Here is an 8,878-nt window from a genome sequence, read left to right as displayed (position 1 = left end):
TAGAAATAGGAAATGATTCCAATATGTTTTAAAAAGTATGATATGCAGATATATTCTCGTATTTCTAGAGTCTTCAAAAACAAATGGTGACAACTCACCAATTCCTGCTGAAGATACACGTATAGGCACACATGATTTTCTCCCCCACAATAATCACCAAATCTAGTTAGTACGAGTAGATTCTTCCAGGCTAGTGAGAGAGGGAAACGAAGTTTCACGATTTCAGGAAAAGAATATAAAGCAAAATAGTTGTGATGAAGGAATGGAACTAGTAAATAAAAACTTAAGACTCTCAGGAACATTCTTTGTATCCCCCAAATTATAACTCTTTTCTAAAACTATAAGTTTATAAGAAAAAAACCTGAAAATGGCAATTTACAGACATCATGTCCACACGGTTCTTAGGAAATCAAGGAAAGGCAACTTCTTATACTCTTTTAAGAATACGTATGGATCTCAAACCCTTTCATCGGAAATGTTTCAGGTATCGCTGGTGGAAGAATGTTTTACTGGGCAGAGAAAGAACATGGAGGTGTATTCCGAAAATAATCTAAACCTAGAATGGGGTGATATTGGTGAGAACCTTGATACAACATGGTGAAACCTGGCCCCTCGTTCTAGTCGAGGTTCTGCTGGGTATGGGCTCTTATCTTTTTACCTTCCTTCTGCAATAATTGTTTTCAGCCACCAAAAAGAGGTTGAGCTGGAAGATCTCTTAAGCTCCTTTTTTTCAGGGTTGTTTCAAAAGAATCTGAACTTTGCAGCCCATATTCCAAAAGTGCCTTTAACAATCACAATTTATATGTTTGACTCAAGTGGGATAATAAATAGTACAGTCATGACGACATGTATGTGATCCCAAAAATGAATTTGACTAACTCTGATTTTCTCTCTGATTATATTGGCTAGCTATTTCCCTAAATTGACTAAAACTTGTCTGTTGTTTAGAAAATCACGTAGACATAGTAATAGTAGTCATGTAGTCATGCAGAGTAGGGGAAGACACCTTTGAGGTGAAGATGGCTTTAGTAAGATGAAGATGGCTTTAGTAAGTTAAAGCCAGGGATCAACAATATTCTTTTTCCTCCTAACATTGATGGTTTAACGACATGATTTTATTTTGACTAAATTATAAAGCCAAGGATATGGTGGTATTTAGCAACACGATATTAAAAGTTAGCTTGGAATATTATTGTTTTATGATCAGTGCTCAATGAAGGAAATTAGTATACCTGAAAAGGATGATCTGTATCCTAGAGCTAACAGTAGAGTAGCTTTGTCTCATCATTTTAGGGACCTTCTAAATTGTTAATGAGATTTTCTGATGACACAATAATAACAGTAGCATTCAGGCTCCCAAAGCTGGCTTTAAACATCTGCTTTTGCTGTTAAAGTTATTGTTCATTTCATCTTAAAACAGGAATAATACAACACTCAGCTTTTCCAGAAATAGATCTATCACTCGTAAAACAATGACAAGTGAGAACACTATTCTATAGATAAAGAAAATTTATATTTAACTATTCAATAAATAGAACCCAGTCTTAAGATAAATCACAAAGATAGACCCTACTATGGGCTGAATTCTGGCCACCCAAAATTCATACGTTGAAGCTCAAGCCCTCAATGAAACTGTATTTGGAGATAGGACCTTTATTACTAAAATAACTAAGATTGAATGAGGTCATAAGGGATTTTAGGATTAGAGTCCTTATAAGAAGAGGAAGAGAGACCAGATCTCTCTCTCTCTCTTTGCCATGTGAAGATATAGCAAGAATGTAAGCCAGGAAGAGAGTCCTCACCAGGAACTGAATCAGCCAGCACCTTGATCTTGGACTTCCAGCCTCCAGAACTGTGAGAAATACATGTCTATTCTTTAAGCCACCCTGTCTATGGTATTTTGTTATGGCAGCCTGAGCTGACTAATGTAGACCCTATCATGGGTGAAGAAAATCAACGTTTTTAAGTTAGGATAAGTAGTAGGTGAATGTGCTTTTTAATGTCTTCTTGCCATTATTGTTCACTTGTTTGTTTTTCAGAAGTGGAGCTCCCCAATATGGCCCGAGAATAGACTATTCAATGAAAGGCAAGAAGCTAGTGTGTAACTGACATACAATTCTTTACAAGATCTCCTGTGTTCTTGAGGAACCCAACCTAAGCTTCTGACCTCTAGATTAGCAGCTAGGCTTATGCCTTTTCTTCACATTATCCAGTGACACCTGTCCTTGTTTCCTTGACCTGGCTCGAATTGCTGTCTATCTCTTTCCAATTTGCCTGCAGGACCTGTTGAAGAAGCTAAGAGTACTATAAATTTACAGATCTCATGAGATTGGTAAATATAAGAAAAATAAGTCCATGTGAACACTGCTGTTGTTTGAGCCCTGATGTCAGATTCATTTTTATCTGCCCAAGTGGGAATACAATAAAAATGTTCCAGAAAAAAAAAATAGTGTTTGTTTCTTCTCATAAGAGTCATAGCAGACAAAATAGCTGAGTGAGAACTGAAAGAGTCAGCAGAATTGCAAAGATAGAAATAGATTAAGTAACAAACATATGCTGTGGATAAGATTTCTGGAACACACACTATGTAATGCGCACTCTGGGGGCATAAAGAAGTAGAATCTGACCCTGCATGTGGTGTAAGATGATGTCATGAAACAACACAGCACAAAATCAATCAACTTGCATTTACTCAACCCCGACTATGCTCAAGGCGTCATACTTGATGCTATGGCATATACTCAATTTTTCTATATGCAAGTGCATACATATGCATGCTAGCAATAAAAAATAACAGTAAATTGACTGGAAATTTGTTATACTTACATGGAGACAATAATTCTTCCCTCACAGCCTTTTAGGGGTTAGGGAGTGAGGATTAAATGGAAAGCAAAATACTTAAGTGCTCCAGACAAAGACAAAGTTGGGTTTGATTCCTTGCTCTGCTGCTTATGAGATCATCTTAGGCAGGTAATTCACCTTTTTTTTTTTTTTTTTTTTTTTTTTTTTATAGCTACTTTATTTATTTATTTTATTTTATTTTTGGCTGTGTTGGGTCTTCGGTTCGTGCGAGGGCTTTCTCTAGTTGAGGCAAGTGGGGGCCACTCTTCATCGCGGTGCGGGGACCGCTCTTCATCGCGGTGCGCGGGCCTTTCACTATCGCGGCCCCTCCCGTTGCGGGGCACAGGCTCCAGACGCGCAGGCTCAGTAGTTGTGGCTCACGGGCCCAGCCGCTCTGTGGCATGTGGGATCTTCCCAGACCAGGGCTCGAACCCGTGTCCCCTGCATTAGCAGGCAGATTCGCAACCACTGCGCCACCAGGGAAGCCCTTCACCTTTTATTAAGCCTCAATATACTCATCTGGTAAGAAGGGATAATTATAGTAGCTTCACATGATTGGTGAGAGGGTTAAATAAGATGATCTGTATAAAAGTGTTTAGCACAATGCCTGGCATTTAGTAATCACTCAATAAATATTAGCTAATTCATTATATGCATTTAAAGTGCCCAGCACAAGGCCTGATTTATATAGTTGTTAAACACATGTTATGTCTTATTGTTTTTTCCCTAAGTGTCAAAGGAAGAAGATTATTAACAAGAAATAACATGCACAACTGTTATATATAGAGTGGATAAACAGCAAAGTCCTACTGTACAGCCGAGGGAACTATATTCAATATCCTGTGATAAACCATAATGGGAAAGAACATGAAAAAGAATGTATATATATCTATAACTGAATCACTTTGCTGTACAGCAGAAATTAACACAACATTGTAAATCAACTATACTTTAATAAATCTTTGAAAAAGAAAGAACATGGCACCACAAATATTTAATTAGAAATAGATGAAGAAGGAGAGAGCAAAGGATGGGGCTATAGTCTTACCTAATCTGATCTACTGACAGACATACCCAAAGCCAAATAGCACTCGAGGAGTGGTCCCAAAGGGATGCCACTCAGGAGTCCTGCAGGGTCTGATGTATCAAATCCATAAGGAAATCCTGTTGGCCGTAGTAACTCAGAATAGCTCTCACCACTGTCACTGCTACTAGCAGGTCCAGGCCACCTCATCCTGTACCGGATTATCGGAGCAGTCTCCTGACTGCTCTTTCAGCCCCTCTTCTCTCCCCCTTATACTCTATCCCCATGTAGCCAGGGCGATTCTTTTAAAACGTAAATCAGACCGCGCCACGCCCCTTTTTAAAACCCTACTGTGGCTTCCAATTTCACTGACAGTAAGCGCCCCAATCCTTGTAATAACCTATGGGGCACTCATGATCAGCTTTCCCACTCTGCACCCATTGTTTTTTGGTTCTTGACCTCATCTTCTTTTACTCTCCCCAGGCCCCTCTGTGCCAGCTGCGGTAGCCTCTTTGCTGTTTGTTGAACAGTCCATCTAGCTCTTTGCCTTATGGCCTTCGCACTGGCTGGTCTTACCACCTGGATCTATTGTCCCCCAGGTATTCCCTCTTCTCCTTCAAGACTTGCTCACACTCAACTTTGCGGTGATTCTTGCCTCATTTAAAATTGCCTCTTTCCCCTCAGCATTACTGATTTCCCTTGTCTTGCTCTACTTTTTATTTTTCCGTAGCAGTCATCAACTATTTAATTTACTTATTTATTATGGTTATTGTTCATTTTTTTCCCCCAGTAGAATGGAAACTTCTGCGTTCACAAGGATTTGTGTCTGTTTTGTTGTTTGTTTACAGATCTCAAAGAATGTCTGACAAATGAGTATTCAAAAATTATTTACTGAATGACTAATCTATTACTGATATTTATATTTATAGTTTATATATTACTACTGTTTATATTAGTAATAGATTAGTCTTTCAGTAAATATGATATATTCAATAAAATATATACATTATATATTTTTTATATTAGTAATATATTACTAATAATTCTAATATGCCTGCTACCTTTAATTCTAACATACTATTTAAAGTTATTAATAATATTAGTAATTACTAAAATTACTAATAATATAGAATTACTAGTAATTCTAATATGCTATTAATATAAAATGGACAGGTAAGGGTTTGCGGTATCACAGCCCCTTGAGTCTGTTGGACCGTGTATCATTGCAAGAGAGAATCAATCCTTGGACGGCCTGGCTAGAGCGCTTAGGGGTACCAGTAGAAGGAAGCAAAGAAAGGGAAAGGGGTCTCCCTAGCTGTCTCTATGGAGACTACTAATGAAGCCATTTAGGGATGCAGTGGTTTTATCTTAATCGTCTGGCTCTTTGAATAGGATATTTAGGTAGACGACTTAAATCAGGATCATCTAGCAAGTCACTGAAAAATAAATCCATTGATCTGACAGATTATGTGATGGATCATTAATGTCTGGATGTAAACTTTCCAGAAATTTAGTGGCAAATGCACACAGAAATGCTGCATTTACTGAACTCACCAAGAAGCACAGCTCATGGAGTCAACATATCCATCATCATTATGTGTGTCAGTAAGTGTCTTTGGAGAGAGATCCGAGGAATGCCTCTGACCCTCTGTGCCCATCTTACCCCTCTTACTAAGGGAATTCCTTTATTTTTGTACTTCCCTCCCCCTACCCCCAATCTGTGGCATGGACATGCATCCCCTTCTTACTGAAGCAGCAACATCTTTCCCACTTCTTCCCCACACACATTGTTTACCATGTTCACCTTCTACCTAAAGTGTGGAATGTATATTTTCCTCATACAAAGGCAAGGTCCTGTTCCCAACAATTTGTTTCAGCGGGCCACAGGGGAAAATAGGTGTTTTTTCACATAACTAGATGTGGAATACGGAATTTTTCTTTCGACAGTTTACTGAGTGATATATTTTTTCTCTCTCTCTTCTTTGTTTTTTCTTGTTTCAAATCTCTTATGGTGACCCAAAATCTTGTGAGCAAAGTAAAACGTCTAGAACTTGGCAATGGAATGTACTTGCAGGAAACCTCTTTCTGAATTCTAATACATATATATTTTTTAAATTTCAATCAAATAGAACACTGAATTCTATTCAGTTTTCTTCATGCGGTGGAGAATCTCTTTACTTAAACAGAGGAAAGTAATACATTTTCTTTACTATACTCTGGACTAAGTACTATATGAATGTAAATTGGAAAGGCCTGTTTTCTAATAGAAACCATGTCTAAAATAAGAAGAATTTAAAGGAAAGTTCTGAATGCAAAAAAACCACAAAGCATTTCAGACTCTGTTAGGGGGATAGTGACTTCTCTGTTTAAAAGTTTTATGTTACTGGGGACTTCCCTGGTGGTCCAGTGGTCAGGACGCCGTGCTTTCACTGCAGGGGGCCCGGGTTCGATCCCTGGTCGGGGAGCTAGTATCCTGCACGCCTTTTATGTTACTGTAGGAGGGTAGCTTATTGAGAAGGACTTCTCATTGGCTTCGGTTACTATTTAGTGACTAGGAGCATTGTCACCTTGTTCTGTTTTTCCAGAATGACGTTCATTGCAGCACGTACGCCTACATTATTAAAAAAAAGAAAAAAATCTATGGCCTTTTCCTGAGTTGAGGTGAAGGCAAGCTCTATCAGTTTGGAAAAAAAGGACTATTGCCCATTCCTTTCAGCAGAAGCCACCTTTATAGGGATCTAGAGCATTGCAAAATCATCTCAAAAAACATTTTGTATTAGATGGCATATAAATAATCAATACATTGTTATCAAAAACACCAGGCAGGATGGCTAGCCATGTAACGCAGCACCGGGCTATGGGCAGAACAAGTGAGAAGGAAGAGTCCGGAGAGGTTAAATAGAAATGATGCCTCTTTAGATCACTGAGAACAGGCTGGGAGGCACTCTCGCACCTCGTCTATGAAACGGCCACCAGCCGCTGTGTGGCATGGCTAAATCACAAGGGAAAGACGTACGGTCGCACGTGGTGTCAGGGGACCCCATACATAACAGCTGACAAAGCATTTTGGGCCCCCTGGTTTTGTCGCTGTGCCCAGGGATGCAGATGCCAAAAGGAATGAACTTTCAACAGCTTAAAGAGCAGAGGGCCCCTTGTCGAAGGGCACACGCAGTAGCAGTCTTCAAAGACCCACAGGTGTTCGAGCCACAGAATCTTGAGTTTGTTCTGATCCCATGCGCCTTATAGATTTGCTTTAACTTCTAACAGTGAAATGGATCAAATCATAGATCTTTTTTCACTGACTCTAGAGTTGAAGAAAATGATGCATTTCTTCCAGATTTGGTCTGAGGAAACTTCTTTGAATAAGAGATGAAGTGAGGGAGGTTTCCATTTCACCTTGACAGTAACTTGGGTTGATTTGTTTACTTTTAAAGGGCTCTGTCAGAGCACGGCTTTGCCTATTTCACATCCTACTGCCCTGTATGGTATCGCATACTTGCTTTTAGGCCTGGGATGGGAGGAGACGAGAATCAGTCCTGTTGTTTCACAGGTGCATCCCCCCAAATGCTGGAAGATAGTGACATGTGACCCCAACATTAACAAATAATAGGGAAAATATGCTTCTGTCACCAAGAACAGTATTGCCAGATGGTTGGCACAGGAGGAAAACGCCAAAGAATCATTTTCCTAGTTTGTAATGAAACCTTGTTTTTGAAAAAGAATCTTAAAGGTGAAGGAAGCCTTAATGAAAAGGGCTGAGATTGAAGATTTTATTTGCCCTACTTGCTCTACAAATTCACTTTAACTTAAGTCATCCTTAGATCTAACCCCACATCCACCCCAAACACTATAATACTTTGTTATAATGAGTGCCAGAAACAAGTCTCCAGTACGTGCTTTGGTTCCAGTAATAAACATCATCTGTGGAAAGAGAAAATATGGATGGTAATTAATGGTAGAGTCTACATTACACCCAGAATCCTCTCTGAGATAGTAAATAAAGCCTGTCTGACCCGATATGGCTTGCCTTCATGACTTGATTCAGAGTTATTAATTTCACCCTATTAATAGTATGAGGCAGAGAAACAAAGTCACTGGCCTATTCAGTTCATCGCCTATACCAACTTGACTTTAGTTAAAGGACAAAGATCCCCACCTAGGTAGATGAGGGACTGTATCGGGTGTCTGGGAGACTCAGGAGCGTTAAGCCTAGCTGAAGAAAAACTTCCACCATGGCATTTTGGATCTGCAAGCCCTAGAGCTGTTGCTACGCCAGGTTCAAGTCTATAAAACTCACACCACTTTCCACCTGCTTCATTCCATCCTTCTTCAGTCCCTACTTCTTTCCTTTTAAGTAACGTCCAAAGGCCTCAGGGAGTGTAATGTAAACTCTACTTATATCATGAGCCTGATCTGGCTGGCTGGACTTCCATTCCTAGAATGCTTTCTGCCTATGCAATTCATCTGGCACAGGAACCCTGCAGTGCGGCCTTGCTTTACCATTTAATTGCAACCTATTTATCCATTACCTTCTTCAATAAGTCTGAGAGCCTGTATGGAGCAGATCGTAGACTATGTTAGTACCTTTCCCCTCTTCTTCATCACCCCTCCCACAGTGCCTTATCCTGTGTACAATTTAAGTGAATTGCTTTGAAATAAATCACTTTACTGAGTAGGACTATATTCCCTTATAGGGAAAAATGCCTTACGACAAACCGGTTCTGTGACACTAGAAGTTTATATTCTAGCCCCTTGGGCAAATTTTCCTAAAAAGTTTCCAACTGTAACAAACATTTCTCCTGAGGAGCAATTAAAAACCAAATCTGAATGGACAAAACTGGCTTACTAATGGGCTAAAGAAAATAGTGATGTCTTAAAAATTATTTGATTTGGGAATAATATTACTATTTTAGAATTGAACTACTTCATTTTCCACTTCTAATTTTTTGAAGTTTATATCCTCACATTGGAAAGAGTTGATGAAATGTTTAATAAGTAAAGACTAATTGTAAA

This window comes from Balaenoptera musculus, chromosome 5 (genome assembly GCF_009873245.2).
Source record: "Balaenoptera musculus isolate JJ_BM4_2016_0621 chromosome 5, mBalMus1.pri.v3, whole genome shotgun sequence".
In the NCBI taxonomy this organism is placed as follows: Eukaryota; Metazoa; Chordata; class Mammalia; order Artiodactyla; family Balaenopteridae; genus Balaenoptera; species Balaenoptera musculus.
This window is presented reverse-complemented; position numbering follows the sequence as displayed.